The sequence below is a fragment of the Eschrichtius robustus genome, chromosome 1 (genome assembly GCF_028021215.1).
Source record: "Eschrichtius robustus isolate mEscRob2 chromosome 1, mEscRob2.pri, whole genome shotgun sequence".
Taxonomy (NCBI): domain Eukaryota; kingdom Metazoa; phylum Chordata; class Mammalia; order Artiodactyla; family Eschrichtiidae; genus Eschrichtius; species Eschrichtius robustus.
The window spans coordinates 39,123,578-39,140,164 of NC_090824.1; positions in this window are offsets into that span (position 1 = coordinate 39,123,578).

Genomic DNA, 16,587 nt, shown 5'->3' on the forward strand with positions numbered 1-16,587 from the left:
CAGTGCACATTGAAAACTCTAAGACTTTGATGAAAGAAATTGAGGAAGCCTCCAATAAATGGGAGAATATATCGTGCTGATGGATCAGAAGAATTAATATGGTTAAATGTCCATTCCACCCTAAAGCTATATATAGTTTCAATGCAATCCCTACCAAAATTCCAATGGCATTTTTTACAGAAATAAAAAAAGCAATCCTAAAATTCGTATGGGACCACAAAAGACCTGGAACAGCCAAAGCAATCCTGAGAAAGAAAAACAAAACTGGAGTTATCACACTTCCTGATTTCAAACTGTATATCAAAGCTATAGTAATTAAGGCAGTATGGTTCTGGCATAAAAATAGTCACTTAGATCAACAGAACAGATTTGAACACACAGAAATAAGCCTTCGCATATATGATCTAATATTGGACAAGGGAGCCAAGAATATAAAATGGGGAAAGGATAGTCAATATATGGTGTTGGGAAAACTGGATATCCACTTGCAGAATAATTAAACTGGACCTCTATCTTAACATCACTCACAAAAATTAACTAGAAATGGATTAAAATTTAAACATAAAACCTGAAACTGTAAAATTCCTAGAGGAAAAGGTAAGGGAAAACTCCTTAACACTGGCCTTGGCAATAATTTTTTTGGGTTTGACACCAAAAGCACGAGCAACAAAAGCAAAATATAAATAAATAGGACTATATAAAAACTAAAAAATGCTTCTGTACAGCAAAAGAAACAATCAACAAAAAGAACAAGCAATCTACTGAATAGGAGAAAATATTTGCAAGCCATCTGTCTGGTAGTTAATATCCAAAAAATATAAGGAACTCATGTAACTCAATGCAAAAAAAAAAAACTGATTAAAAAATGGGCAGAAGACCTGAATAGATATTTTCTGAAGAAGATGTATAGATGACCAACAGACACATGAAAAGATGCTCAACCTCTTTTATAATGAAAATACAAATTTAAACCAGAATAAGATATCACCTCACGTCTGTTAAAATGGCTATCATCAAAAAGACAAGAGATAAGTGTTGGCAAGAACCTAGAGAAAAGGGAATCCTTGTGCCCTTTTGGTGGGAATGTAAATGTGGTACAGCCACTATGGAAAACAGTATGGAGGTTTCTCAGAAAATTAAAAAAAGAACTACCATATGATCCAGCATTCACACTTCTGGGTGTATATCCAAAGAAAGTGCAATCGGAATCTCAAAAAAGATGTATGCACTCCCCTGTTCATTGCAACATATTCACAACAACAAAGATATGGAAACAACCTAAGTGTCCCTCTACAAGTGAATTGATAAAGAAGATGTGATATATATAATTAATAATATTAATATTATGTGTAATATTATTCAGGCATGAGAAAGAAGGAAATCCTGTCATTTGTGACAACATGGATGGACCTTTAGGGCATTATTCTAGGTGAAATAAGCCAGACAGAGACAGACAGATGATATGATTGCTCCTATATGCGGAATCTAAAAAATGCTGAACTTGTAGAAACAGAGAGGAGAATGGTGGTTGTCAGGGCTGGGAGGTGGGGGAAACAGTTATTGTTCAAAGAATACAAACTTCCAGTTATAGGATAAATAAGTTCTGGGGATCTAATATACAACATGGAGACTATAGTTAACAATACTGTTTTATATACTTGAAAGTTGTTAAGAAAATAGATCTTAAATGTTCTCACCACACACGCACACACAAAAGTAATTACATGAGGTGAATGAAGTGTTAACTAACCCTATTATGGTAATCATTTCACATTATATGCGTGTATCAAATCATCACACTGTACACCTTAAACTTACAAAATATTATATCAATTATATCTCAATAAAGCTGGAAAAAATAAATTCTATCAGGATGTACAGACTAGTGCCCTAGTCTAGTGTTCAAGCACTACCTACAAGGAAAACTGGCAGCATACTGTCTACCTTTTGTGGCTTCTATGGTGAAAAGCAGCCAGTACCTTCCACAAGATTCAGAAGATAGAGAATTCTCTAAACCTAAGGAGAGGTAAGATACTGGGAAACCTAAAGTTAACAAATTTCCAACTAGGACGGTAGAAAGTGGAGACCTATGAGAAAGTAACTCTTAAAGCTATGGCATTATTAGTACTTACCCTTAGTTTCATCTACATGGTGAGTTTACTTCTCTTGTACCTTGTTTCTTATAGTAATATCCCCTATTAGAAGTCTCATTATGATCTCAACAGCAGAGTTGATAAACAAAATTCATGTGTTTTTGTTGCTGAAGGTTAGATTCTCATTCTGTCTCTTTTAATTCACTGGTACTTGTGTAGAATGAAATATGAGGGGGAATTGACATAGGAATTAATGGATGGAATCTTGAGTACACAGGTGCTGGGCTCAGATACCCTCTCTATCACCATCTGGTTGTGTGATTGGCAACGTCATTTAATCTTTCTGGATCTCAGTTTCTTTCTCTATAAGGTGGGAATATTATCCCTCAATTTGAAAAATTGGTCCAAAGATAAAAAGATAAAAAAAAATGTTTTTTAAATTACTTGATATAATGCCTAACAGAGAATAAAATTCTAAATAAATAACAAATGGTAACCTTTTTGTTATTATTTTTTTCCTTTCTTAGAGATTCATTGGCTATAAGGGCATTAGTGTGTCTGCAATGCCTAAAAATCTTTTCTTTGTATCTTTCATTTCTACCTCTTTCTATTGTTTGTCATGATAGCTACTGAGCTTGTTTTATAAGCTACTATAGTTGTAGTCAGTCATCCAGACAACTTATTCTTCTTGTTGGACAAGGGCAAAACCACATCCCTAGCACCTGGGAGGTCTCTCTTGCTAGAAAAACAGAACAACGGAAAAAGAAAGAAAATGGGGATTCGCAGTGGTGTATTTTGCAGCTCTGCTAGTGAGTAGCACATCAGTAGGACTGGACAGAACTAGCAATGCAGTCCCATTCAAACTGGTAACACTTCATCGAGAAAAATGCACTACACAAATCCTTGCACCTCTATTAAGTGCAACTGCATTTTTGGTAAGCTGAATGACAACCTGAAACATTCTTCTCTGATTAGCTAGGTAAACCTGCCCAGGGGAAATAAACTCACAGCAGCTTATTTCCTTAAGAATATAGAGTAATATAAAGTCAACACATGTGTCAACAGAAGCATGGATTGAATAATGATGTAAGAAAATTCTCCAGATGACCCTGCCCATTAAGATAACTTCAGAGCATAATATTTCATCACGTACTTTCGAATTTAGGAAATAAATTTCATTTCCCCTATTTCTGCTAACAGAATTTGAGAGAATCAAAACAGTTTAGAATAAGCTCTGGTTTGTATAGACTTAAAAAGGAAATAAAATGGTTTGCTTTCAAGCACTTAAACGTTAAATAGTAGCTCTTAGAAAATTTGCTAACTTAGGTCATGTTTACACTTCTTTTGCCAACCCAAAGAATCAGTTCTTAGCATGAATTTAAGATTCTTTCATTCTTTACAGTCATTTCACCTCTAAGTAGGAGAGACGGTACTTAAAAACAGAAGGCGTATGAAAATGTGCTTTTGTATGAATTGTAGTCTGCAGTTGTAACAGGGTCTCTTACTCAACATGAAAATTGGAATTCTCAAAGCAAAGGATTTAATCAAACAAATAATTATATTTTGCAATAGGACTATAAAGGGAATCCTAATTAATGTGCTAATAGCTACTCCCTGTTTACAGGGCATTATCCCAGGTCATGAACTGTAACAAATACACATGAAAATTCATGTTCACAGAGCAGAGAGAGAATACATTCCATTTCTAGAACTCTGCCTGTGAGACATTTCAATCAGAGAGATTGCATAAGAAGTGAGTCTTTAAAAGTTACCTTCCTGAAGTCTGAGCCTAGGATGAGCTATTCTTTATAAAATAATTTCCAGGCTACAGAGATAACTCAGAGGTCATCTCCATTTCTCTTGGAATTAAAGAGTCCTGGAATCTCACTTCTTAGAGACCCTAGAGGTCAACTAGTCCATTTCATATCCTATATATGCATCTTTGAAAAATCACTGTTTAATTACCTGGATCTATCCAGGGTTAGGCATCTCAGTAGCTCTTAAAGCAAACTTTCCCAGTATGACTCGCTAATTATTAACATGTTTTGTTTTAAATTATTTTCTTAAATTTAGTATGGTTTTCTATGTTCTAGCTTCTGAAGCCACTAGAAGTAGTACAAATTCTTTTACCCATGATAGCTCTTCAACTTTAAATTGATATCAGTAAACATGCTTGGGTTGGATGATGTGCTGGATTAGGTAATTCTGACCAATATGTTGGATTAGGTAATTCTGACCAAACTTGCCACTGAAAACAGTTAACATTTTGAGGGAAAGATTAAAACCTTTTCCAAAATACATTAATATGACCAGACCAGATGTTGAGGACTTGGAGAGGCAAAAAGAAAAGGTACTGGGCAACTTTTGTCCTAGAGTCACTTGTCTATGCATAAGAGATACTTGAGACACTGATCTGTGCTTCTGGGGACCTCAAAGGTATAGGGAAACAAAACTCAATATCTGGGACTCACCAATGGTGCAGATTCTGATAAATGTCTCTGTTTGGTCCTGAAGAGCTATCCTGTAAGAATAAGCATGGACCGGGAATAAACAAGCCCTAGAATGGTATGCAGCCAAGATTCACGTCATCCAAGTGATCTAGACAGTCTTAAAAATTAGATTTGTAGTGAGATGGTTCTGGACTGCTAGTGCCCCCAAGCATCAAATGAAAATATTTGATGAAGGAAATGAAAAATATTCCCTGGGAGAAAATATTATCATTTTAGAAATCAAATTATTTCTACAAATAATTTTTCAAATACAGCATCCAATGACTAATTAAAAATAACTAGCACATGAGGAGATAAGACAACATGAGAAAGAAACATAAGATAGACAACAGAAATATACAGGTTAGGGTATCTGGGGTCTCTGGAGAAATAGAACCAATAGGATATGTACACATATCCTACTGGTTCTCTCCTCTTATATATACAATAAGAGGAGATTTGTTATAGGAATTGGCTCACGTGGTTATGGAGGCTGAGAAGTCCCACAATCTGCCATCTGCAAGCTGGAGAACCAGGGAAGCCAGTGGTGTAATTCAGTTCAAGTCTGAAGTCTGAAAATAGGGGGCTGATGGTGTAAATCCCAGGCTAAGTCTGAAAGCCCAAGAACTAAGAGCACCAATGTCCGAGAACAGGAGAAGATGGATGTCTCAGCTCAAGCAGAGAGAGCAGATTTGTCCTTCCTCCACCTTTCTGTTCTATTCAAGCCCTCAACAGATTGAATGATGCCCACTCACATTGGGGAGGACAACCTGTTTGTTTGATTAGCAATTCAAAATCTAATCTCTTCCAAAATACCCTCACAGATGCACCCAGAGATAATGTTTTACCCGCTATCTGGACATCCTGTAGCCCAGACAAGCTGACACATAAAATTAACCACCACAATTAGAGATACTGGAATTATCAGGCAAGGATTATAAAACAAGCACTCTTACTATACATATGTAGATAAAATCAAAGTTAAAAAATTTTGACAGGGAAATAGAAACTATAAAAAGTGATACATTTTTTAAGAGAAACAAAAATAAATTCTAGAACTGTAAGAACAGAACATTAGAATAGTTATAACAATATCCCTTATGTTCACGAAGGTAAAGAAAATTATAAACATGTTAAAGAAGGATATGAGATAATAAAGATTCAAATAAAACTTCTAGAAATGAAATATCCATGTTTTGACTCTTTGGTTCCCTCACCTAAGTATTTTCCTATGAAGAACACAGCACCATGTAGAGGTCTATAATGCTTATGCTACATCCTGAAGGATGGCATCCCAGCCTTTCAGAGTGTTACCTCTGAGCTGATAATACAGCTATGCTTTTGAAAGGCCTTTATAGAGCTCTAGGAGATTTGCTGCTACTGGGTTGTGTAGTATGTGGTATAAACAGTGGACCCTATGATGAATGTGATCCTACGATGGCCAACTACCATGTCTCCTTTTCTGTAAAGTGGGTCCCTTGATTGGACGCTGTGCTTTGTAGATTCTATGCCTGTGAACAAGGCATTCTGTAAACCCCTAGCTATTAATACTGGCTGAGGCTTTGTGGATGGGAAAGGAAAACATATATCTAGAGTACTTATCTATTCCTATTAAGATGAACCATTGGCCTTTCTGGGATGGAAGAAGCCCAATGTAGTCAATTTGTACCAAGTTGTCAGTTGGTCTCCGTCAGGAATTTTGCCATACTGGAGGGTCGGCATTGGTCTCTGTTAATAACAGGTAGAATATACAGAGGCATCAGTAGCTGGATTTGCTTTGTTAAGAGAAGTCCTTACTGTTGACTCCATACATAGCCTCTGTCTCTGCTATCATGGCTGCTGCTTAAATGTGCCAATAGTGGCAGTTCTAATGTGACCAATAACAAAAGCTAACAACAGTCGTCTAGGATATTGATAACATGGTTGCCCAGTGTGTCTTCAGTAGTAGATGCTTTCTGGTGGATGTTGATAACTTAGTGCCCAGTCCCATCTGTTCATCCACATACCTCTACAGTAGAACTTCTTGTCTCTGTTCATCTAGTCTTTTCCCTTCCAGGTTTCTGACCATTCAGCCGGGCCATTGGCTACTGACCAGAAATCTGTTTGCATTCTCATATAGGGCCACTTATTCCATACAAAGTGAATGACCAGGTGTACTCTTTGTGGCTCTGTCCTCTGGAGAAATTTTCATCTCCAGTCTTTCAAGACCACCCCTGAAGGTGGCTTTAATGCAGTCATTGTCCATTTTTACTTTGTACCCCTTAATAAGCCAACTTATTCTAAACTAAGCTTGACCGAGGATGTGAATTGGGGAAGGGGTTTTGGTCCATCTGTGTGATATGGGAGCCTGGGTACCTATTTATTTAGTTTACTCACGCTTTCTGGTCCTCTTTGGGCTCAATTTGAGGTGTAAATTTCCATCTTGTGAAAAACTGCTGCCAGGACTATATAATTTTATGATTTGGGGGGTATCTAAGAGACCCAGCTCATGATGGACAGTCTCATGGTCAACGATTTTATCTCTACTAGACCCAAACTCACATACCAGGAACTGTTCCTTAAAAGGCATATAATTCTGTTTCTCCAGAATCCTAATGGCCGTAGTGAATGGTATATCTTCTATATTCTCCCATGGGACACAATCTCCTACGGGGTCTTCTGGTTTCACAGTTTATTCACCCCAGCATGCCCATGTCCCTCAGAGACTTTATTCTTTCCTTCACAATCTGACAGGGCAACTCATTCATCTCCACTTTGGCCTTTGCTTTTTTCAGGCTTTTATTGGGTTGGCCAAGAGGTTCGTTCGGTTTTTTCCGTAAGATGGCTCTAGTAACGCTTAGTTGTCTTTAACTTCATTCAAAACAATTTTGTTAGTTTGTATTGTGACAGCTGTCGTATCAGCGTGCATTTAAAAAAAAACTTGTCAAAATTGGTGAATTTTTGTGTAGCCCTTTTAATATTGAAGATGGAAGGAAAAAAGCAACACTTTTCGCATATTATGCTTTATTATTTCCAGAAAGGTAAAAGCGCAACTGAAATGCAAAAAAAGATTTGTGCAGTGTATGGAGAAGGTGTTGTGACTGATCAAACGTGTCAAAAGTGGTTTGTGAAGTTTCATGCAAGAGATTTCTCGCTGGACATTGCTCCACCGTTGGGTAGACCAGTTGAGGTTGATAGTGATCAATTCGAGACATTAACTGAGAACAATCAACATTATATCACGTGGGAGGTAGCTGACATACTCAAAATATCCAAATCAAGTGTTGAAAATCATTTGTACCAGCTTGGTTATGTGAATCACTTTGATGTTTGGGTTCCACATAAGTTAAGCGGAAAAAAACCTTCTTGACCATTTTTCCACACGCAATTCTCTACTGAAACGTAATGAAAATGTTCCGTTTTTAAAACAAATTGTGACGGGCAATGAAAATTAGATACTGTACAATAGTGTGGAACAGAAGAGATGGTGGGGCAAGTGAAATGAACCACCAACAACCACACCAAAGTCTGGTCTTCATCCAAAGAAGGGATGTTGTGTATATGGTGGGATTGGAAGGGAATCCTCTATTATGAGTTCCTTCCAGAAGACCAAACAATCAATTCCAAGTACTGCTCACGATTAAACCAACTGAAAGCGGCAGTCGATGAAAAGCGTCCAGAATTAGTCAACAGAAAATGCATAATCTTCCATCAGGATAAAGCAAGACCGCATGTTTCTTTGATGACCAGGCAAAAACTTACAGCTTGGCTGGGAAGTTCTGATTCATCCGCCATATTCACCAGACATTGCATCTTTGGATTTTCATTCATTTTGGTCTTTGCAAAATTCTCTTAATGGAAGAAATTTCAACTCCCTGGAAGACTGTAAAAGGCACCTGCAACAGTTCTTTGCTCAAAAAGATAAAAAGTTTTGGGAAGATGGAATTATGAAGGTGCCTGGAAAATGGCAGAAGGAAGTGGAACAAAAGGGTGGATATGTTGTTTCATAAAGTTCTTGGTGAAAATGAAAAATGTCTTCTATTTTTACTTAAAAACCAAAGGCACTTTCAGGCCAACCAAATAACAGCCACCTTAACAATGAGTTTGCTTAATCCCCTGTGATCCCTGCCCGTTCTATACCCTGAGAAAGTGCCTCAAAGTCAATTCTTGCTTTATACCATTTTACACTCTGGATTTGTTGTTGAAAGTCCCTCAAAATCCAATTCCAAGGGTACTCACTTGGATCCTTACAGTATATACTACTTAATTCTTACACTCTCTTTTGGCATATAGTTGGGGTTTTTTTCCCCCTCCTTTATCAGGCTCAGTACAACTCCAGCATTGTTATGCTGGGATTTAACGCAATTATCGTCCTAGCTATCAGGAGAGCAGATGTAGGTAGCACCTCAGGGGGAAAACTGCTGTTTTGCAGGGAGAGGTCTCAGTAGTCCTTTCTAATGGGGGAGAAATACTAGCTCTTACTAAAAAAGGGTGGAACCCCTCTGTAAGCCCTGTGGGTTCTACAAGCCAACCTCCTCAGGAACATCCACCCAAATATGCCCATCCCATGTTTCAGGGTTCCAGGTTTTCTCAAACAGGACCCTACTCTTGGCATCTCAGATCCAACTTGACTGAGGATTCAAATGTATTTGTTTTGTCATTCAATCAGATTTTCAGTCTGCTACTCAGAAGTGTCTGCTCTTCTACCAGAGAAGATAACATCTTCTTTGTAGGCTACCAAAGAGGCTTTCTTTTTAGAGATGAACTGCTTGTTAATGGCCCTCTGTTTCTCATCTCTCTACAGAGGAACAATACAACATTGTAATAACCAACCAAGTCTGATTATTATTATTATAGGCATCTCCCACTGCCTTGCCCAGTTCCCTCCTCTCACATAGCTTTCATATGCCTGAATCATCTCACCTGCAAAAGCCTGGAAAAAGCATTAGCCCTCCACTAGGATGTTTTCCTAGGTAACCACCTGTGAAATCTTTAGCAATTGAACTGCCTGTTTGTGCTAGAAATATCCATATTCCATTTAGGATGATGTCCTCTTCACCCACTGGACATTGAGTGGCCCTAGCAACATAGTTGGGAATCTAGAGGAGCAGTAGTTCAGGCCATCAGTCAGTCATGCTCCTTGTGGCAGCATAACTGACTGGTGTGTTTACATGGCTAGAGCACAAGATAATATATGAAATTGTTTGAATATATCCTATTGTCATTACCATTGCCACAGGATATAATCTGTCCTAGTTCAGTCTAGAGTTTGTAAGTATTCTTTTATGATCTGTTTATCTACAGTGGGCTTTAATCTCCTCCACATAAATTTTTTTGGTTAACATTTCAAAATAGAGACCACTCTTTTTAAGAAGAAAAAAATGTTGTTTTGTCTCTTTATTCATTAACTGTCACCTATTCTACCCTACTCCCTTACCTGTCTTTATTTCAGATAAAGCACATGGCTACTATGACATTGCATCATAGTGACATTGTTCTTCTCTCAATAGTTAGATAGATAGACAGATAGACATTTTTTGAAAATAGCAATGAGTCTTTGAGGGTTGAGGGAAGAGAAGGAAAGATGACTGTGTGACTTGGCTATCAAAGTCTTAAATCTTCTTTTTGAGGAAATCTTCTTAATCCTCATATAGGCTAGTAGAACTATCATAGAGTCAATGTCAAAATAAAATAAAAGTAATTCCATTCAGTGGTCAGACCATCTATCATTCAACCCTACAAAGTTAACAACAGAAACTGGAGTAACCAGAAAAAGCCAGGAAAACATTTTTAAATGAAGACAAAGTGGGGGAATGAAAGCAAAAGCTTGAGTGTTTTTAGGTGATAAATGTTCCTCGTCAAAAGAAACATTTAACTTTATAAGAGCATGCCACAATATATTATTCGCTATGGATGGCAGGGTCCAAGAACTTGGGAGCAATTACATTTTCCTCAGAGTGGATTTATATGTATAATTTAATATAGGAAGCCAACATTGGATATTTTTTAATTCTATTAAAAATTTTAGAATATCAGAAATTATACCAGTCTAATATAGCCATGTTTTATGACATTTTACATTTTAGTTTTAACTAATCTTTGCTTTACTTCTGCAGTATCGTTTATCTCAAGGTTTAAGGGTCTTTTAAACTTAACTTTCAGATGCCAATTGCTTAAGGCAATTTACTGTCTTTTCTGTTCTTGTTGTTTTAATATTGGCTCTGTGTGGTGGGGATGGTTGAACTATTTGATCAGCAGATCATTCTAAGTCGATTTCTGTATGGACAGTAACAACTTTTAAATTAGAAATTTAATACTTTGAAAAAAAAGAGAAAAATAGAATTAGGATCTATGGCTACTGATGTCTTATTTAACAAAATTTCTCAAAAGAAGTTGGCTAATTCAAAAGAGTGATGCTTCCAGACTTCTGAAATGTTCTCATATTCTGTTGAGCTATCATACTCCCTCGTAGTGTTTTACACAACTCTTTCCTTCTCTGATGAAGAGGTTTTAAAGCACATTAACCCACTCTTAAAGGTTAAACCCATTAGAAAAGTACAGCTTGCCTCAATTCCTCATGTCACACAAAAGGCCAACAGGGTGGACTGAGTGAGGAATCCTCCCCAGAGAACCACATGAAGTCTGGACCAAAAAGAAGATTAAAATAGCTAAAACTGATGCTAAGAAATTATCATAATAGGCTTTCACAGCTTGTGAGCTAAATTCTTAGTAGGTAAGGTCCATGTTGTATGCTTGTCCTGCACAATTTCTGGTTGATCCAGAATTGGTTTTAAAGGGAGCTATGAATCTTGGTGGGTATTTTTAGTAGCATTTCTGTCTATTCTAACAAGACCAAAGTCACTTAAACTGTGTAGAGTCGGTTGTTAATTTTGGAGAGCAGAAAGTTTTTTCCTTTGCCCTGGGCTTACCCTAAAATCTAGTATCTCCCAAGAGTGTACTCCTAGACACACACAAAAAAATAGGAAAAATAGCATGCATTTCTCAGTGTGAGCCACTCCTACAAGGAGCACTTTCTATTTGAGGTGTATTGTTGTGTCCCCTTTTTAAACAAAGGGCAGCAAAATGCAGTGATGTGGCATGGGTTTGCCTCGTTAAGTGACATTTGTTTAAAAAACTTAAAATAAATCAATCTTCATGTGAAAATACTTTCTGTGTACATTAGGTCCCTGTTGGGTGATCTGCACTACTTAATGTTTAATATTTGCTGCCATATCACTGAGTTAATGTGTTTCATTGTATAGAAGTACAAACTTACTTTAGAAGGTAAAAAGGAATCATTCTGTTGGGCTAGACAAGTCAGAGGGGCCAGCGGTGAATTTACCCAGGTGGTAGCAAGAACCCAGGGATTAACATATTATGTAATGAGGTGTGTTCCCTCCTGTGCTCTTGGAGACTTGTTGCTAAGCAATACCCACTACAGCTGTGTAAAAGATATGAAAACATAATTCAGTTATGGAAACAATAAAAGCCCTTACCGCTTTCAAAGGAGGTTGCAATAATACAGAATTTCAGGCCGAAACCATTCTAGAGCTCACACGAGGGTTGCAGAGCAGCAGCAAACTATTCAGATTTATGAAGGGGTGGTGTGAGATTAGCAAGAACTTGATGTAAAATCAAGTTAAGTCTCATTGCCATCCATCACTCCCCTGGAGCACAGCAACAACCATAAGCACAATAACATTACAGGGAACCACACATACATAAGAGATTTATTTCACCAATATAATGCTATTAGATCAAAACCAGGTTTAAAGTTCATTGTTTGTAGATAAGATATTTCATTCACATAAAATTGTTTCTAAAGTTAACAGGCCTTTTCCATGAAAAAAAGAACAATATTAAAGACATCAAATATGTTCAATATTTCAACTTTACATACATAAATGTATTTCTTTTAAACAACAAATATTTTTGGCACAGAACTCAAAATTACTAGAATTCTATCTGAGTTCATTTTTAGGATCAGTTTTTCAAAAGGGGGTCTACTTGGTTTGTATAATTAAGTGATTTGGAGGCTGATCTGTGGATTCCCTTTAATGTATTTATAATGTCGTAAGTTCTAACTAAGGGTGATGAGTTTGTAAAGAGAAATTAGTCCCTGAAGGGGGATATACCGGTATTTATAGTCCTGCAGGGTCTATCTGAATTGTGTTGAGAGACTATGAGGCATGCCATAGAGATGAAGGGCATTCTCACTTTGTCCCGTTGCTCAGATTTAAACACAGCCTCCTAGATTCCTGAATGTTGAGGTTCTCTCGAAATGGGAATGATCTGTTTGTAATGTTATATATGCTTTACACATTGCCTGTAATCATCTCTACATGTAAGCCTGTCCTTTGTTAGGGTTATTAACGGTTTCAGATCTCTAGAATACTACTATTCTCAGAAAGGGAACTACTGTCTGAACTATTCTAGAAATTTTTGATGAGTGTCTTAACTCTATCAGGATAATAATTTGACAAAATAACAGTTGTGCTTCTGTACTTCTACCCGCAAGCATCCTTTATTTACGTGGGAAAACGTGACATTGCCATTTGTCTCAGGGGAGAGTTGTTAGGATTATATACTTCTGGCACCTATAATAAATTTTAGGAAGAAGAGTAGATCAGTCAGCACCATACCCTTCACCCAGACTAGATAGAGATCTCTGAGCTGGGAAAGGGTGAAGTAGAGTTCACTTTGAAGTTTTCCCTCACTTCCTTGGGAGAGTTTTGATGGAAGGAAACACAGAGGAAAAAAAACCCTATGATCTGAAAGTGGAGGAGACCTATGTCTCTCCAGGCCCATTGGATCTCTGGTAAAAAAGAAGTCTCACGAAAGTCTCTCACATCTTAAGGACGATCAAATGGCTGCCATGTTTTTAAGGGAAGAGTGAGACCTCACTGACATAAGTGTCTCCTACTGCTTCAGGAAGACATGGGTGTGCAGTGAAACCTTTTCTGTACTCCTGGGAAAGACACAGAAGGGCTTAGGGAGAACCAGCAATTCTGAAGAATCTGGTGATCATGTCTAAGAGGGAGCAGGGTGACATACATAACCTTATGGCCAGAGGCTGGGTGAGACTCAGGGAGATTCCACAGGGATAGAGGGTATTGAATGGAATCCATGACCGATGGTTGTGCTCCTCAGTGGGGGCCAGTAGGCACACAGTGCCCAGCCAAGGACAAGGACAACGAGTACCTCTGCAGCTGAAGGAGATATATAGCCCCGTTATCGAGCGGCTTAAACTTAGACGTATGTAACCATGGAAATATGCTACTTTCCCCCCCCAACAACCACTTCCAACTTCATGAAGCCACTTAGCTCTTTTGAAGGCCAGTGCCTTTAAGAACATGTAAAAATACCTAACATTTTGGTCAAGCAATTTAAAGCTTTTATTTTCACATTCTACTTAAAACTTCCTCTCCCCTCTATCCTCCCACACCTAGTCAAAGCTTCTATCAAGAGAGAGGGATGGGATCTATTTTATTATCTTCCTCAAACCCCTGGGTTTTGAAGTAGAAGGGAAGCATGATGTAGGTCAGGGCCAGCCCCTCTTCCTTCCTTCCTTCCTTCCTTCCTTCCTTCCTTTCTTTCTTCCTTCCTTCCCTTTCCTTCCCTTTCCTTCTGTTTCCTTCCCTTTCCTTCTGTTTCCTTCCCTTTCCTTCCCTTCCCTTCCTTTCTTCCTTCCTACTTTTTCCTTCTTCCTTTCATTCTTTTCCTTTATCTTCTTTCTCTTTTTCCTTTCCTTTCATTGCCTTCCTTCTTTCTTCCTTTCTTTCAATAACTTCTTTATTGTTACATTTAACAAAAGTGATCACATGTCTTGGTTTGCTAGGACAGTCCTGGGTTATGCCTGCCGTCTTCATGTAATAGTGCCCACCTACTTTACTATCAAAGGTGTATGAGTTTGGATCACTAATTACATAGTCATGCTAAGTGATACACATAAAGAAAAGTGAAAAAAACATAAACACATGAATCTGAACAATTCCCAGGTAACAACTGTGTAGCTCCCACACAAGTCAAGAAATAGAACATTGCCAATATTTGGGAAACTTTCTTCAATTCTTCTCCAAATCACTACAAAATGTAACCACCATCCTTATTTCCAACACTCTATTTATGCTTGTTTTAAAATGTTTATAAATCTGTTCGTTTATGAGGTTCAGTAATGTTGCTGAGTACAGTTAGAAAGTATCCATTTTCACTGTGATGTAATAGTCCATTTGATTATACCACTGCTTTGTGTGTGTGTGTGTATTCTATTTATGACAATCAGGTAGTTTCTAGTTTTAGGCTATGATGAAGAATACTACTACGAGCATTTGTATACGTGTCTCTTAGTATAAAGAGGAATTCCTCAGATATAAGGTATGAACATCTAATGTTAAACAGTTTTCCAAAGTGGTTGCTGGCATATAATAATATAGCTATTTTTTTGTACATACATGCAAACATTTTTTGTTTTTAGTTAATTCTCAAAACAATCCTTTGGGAGATAGATGATAGATAGATAGATAGATAGATAGATAGATAAATAGATAAATAGATAGAATTTTCAGATGAGAAAACTTAAAAATGTTATGTATCATGCTGTAGATCATTCAACTTGTAGGTGGTAGAACACCCTAGATGTTAAGCTAAGTAATCTGACTCTAGAGGCACCATGCTTAAACATTAGGCTTTCCTCCCTCTCATATGTGGAAATAACTTCTAGTTGCCACTCCACCACCCATCCTCCTTGTCCTCCTAATCAGCAACATTCTGGTATCCTCCAGGAAGCTAAGACTATATTTCCTACTCTCCCATGCAACTAGGGGTGTTCAATGAGATATAAGTAAAAGTTTTGGACTGAAGATTCTGGGCAGGGCACTGAAAAGGGCACTGACTTTGTTGGAAGAAACATCCTTTTGTTCTTTTTGTGCTTCCTTTTTCTTTCTTTCCAAAACTTAGAGGTGATGGCTGGAGTTTCAGCAGCCATTTTAGACCATGAGGAGCCCTCGAGAATGGATTTCTGTATTTCTCCTTTCAGTTCTATCAGTATTTGCTTCATGTATTTCAGAGTTGTTATGCAATGCATAATTGTGTAGGACTGTTATATCCTCTTGGTTAATTAACCCATTTATTTTTGTGGAATGAACCTTTAGACCCGGTATTTTAATTTCCTAGACTGCCATAACAATTACCACAAAATAGGTGTCTTCAAACAATAAAAATTTATTTTCTCACAGTTCTAGAGGGTAGAAGTCATAAATTAAGGTGTAGAAGCATGCTCCTTCTAAAGCTCTAGGGAAGAATTCTCCCACACCCCTTCTAACTTCCAGTGGTTGCCAGCAATCTTTGGTGTTTTTTGGCTTGTAGTAGCATAAATCTAATCTCTGCCTATGTCTCCACATGTCCATTTTTCCTCTGTGTCCATATTATGATCTTCTTCTAAGGAGGCCAGTCATATTGGATTTAGAGTTCATCTTAAGTTGACTAAGTCTGCAAAGATCCTATTTCCAAATGTCATATTTACAGATTCCAAAGTGAATTGTTTCATTTAAGAAAAGAGCAGTTTAACAAGATAGAGTGTTATTTTTCCCTTACATAAAAAAAGTCAGAAGTAAGCAGTTCAGGGCAGATGCAGCAACTCCATGGCCATCAGGGACCCAGGCTCCTTTTATTCTGCTATATCATTCTTAGCATATGTCATCCATCCTCAACGGTCAACACATTATCACAAAATGGCCCATGCACCTCTAGCCTTTATATCCCTATTGCAGGTAATAGGAAGGGAAGAAGTATGGTCAAAAGCCTCCCGCTCTGTCATCTCCACTTTAAAGAACTTGCCTAGAAACACCACCCAATGACTTCTACTTACTGCTTTCAGTTGTCTCTGCAAGAGAGTCTTTCAGCCATCGTTCTCTAAAAACTAAAAATATCATTTTTTAAAGTAAGTATGTTGCTGCCCTGATTGTGTAGGGACGTGTTACATAGGAAGACATTGGAAACGAATAGAGGGTAAGTAACTACTAGGCTTT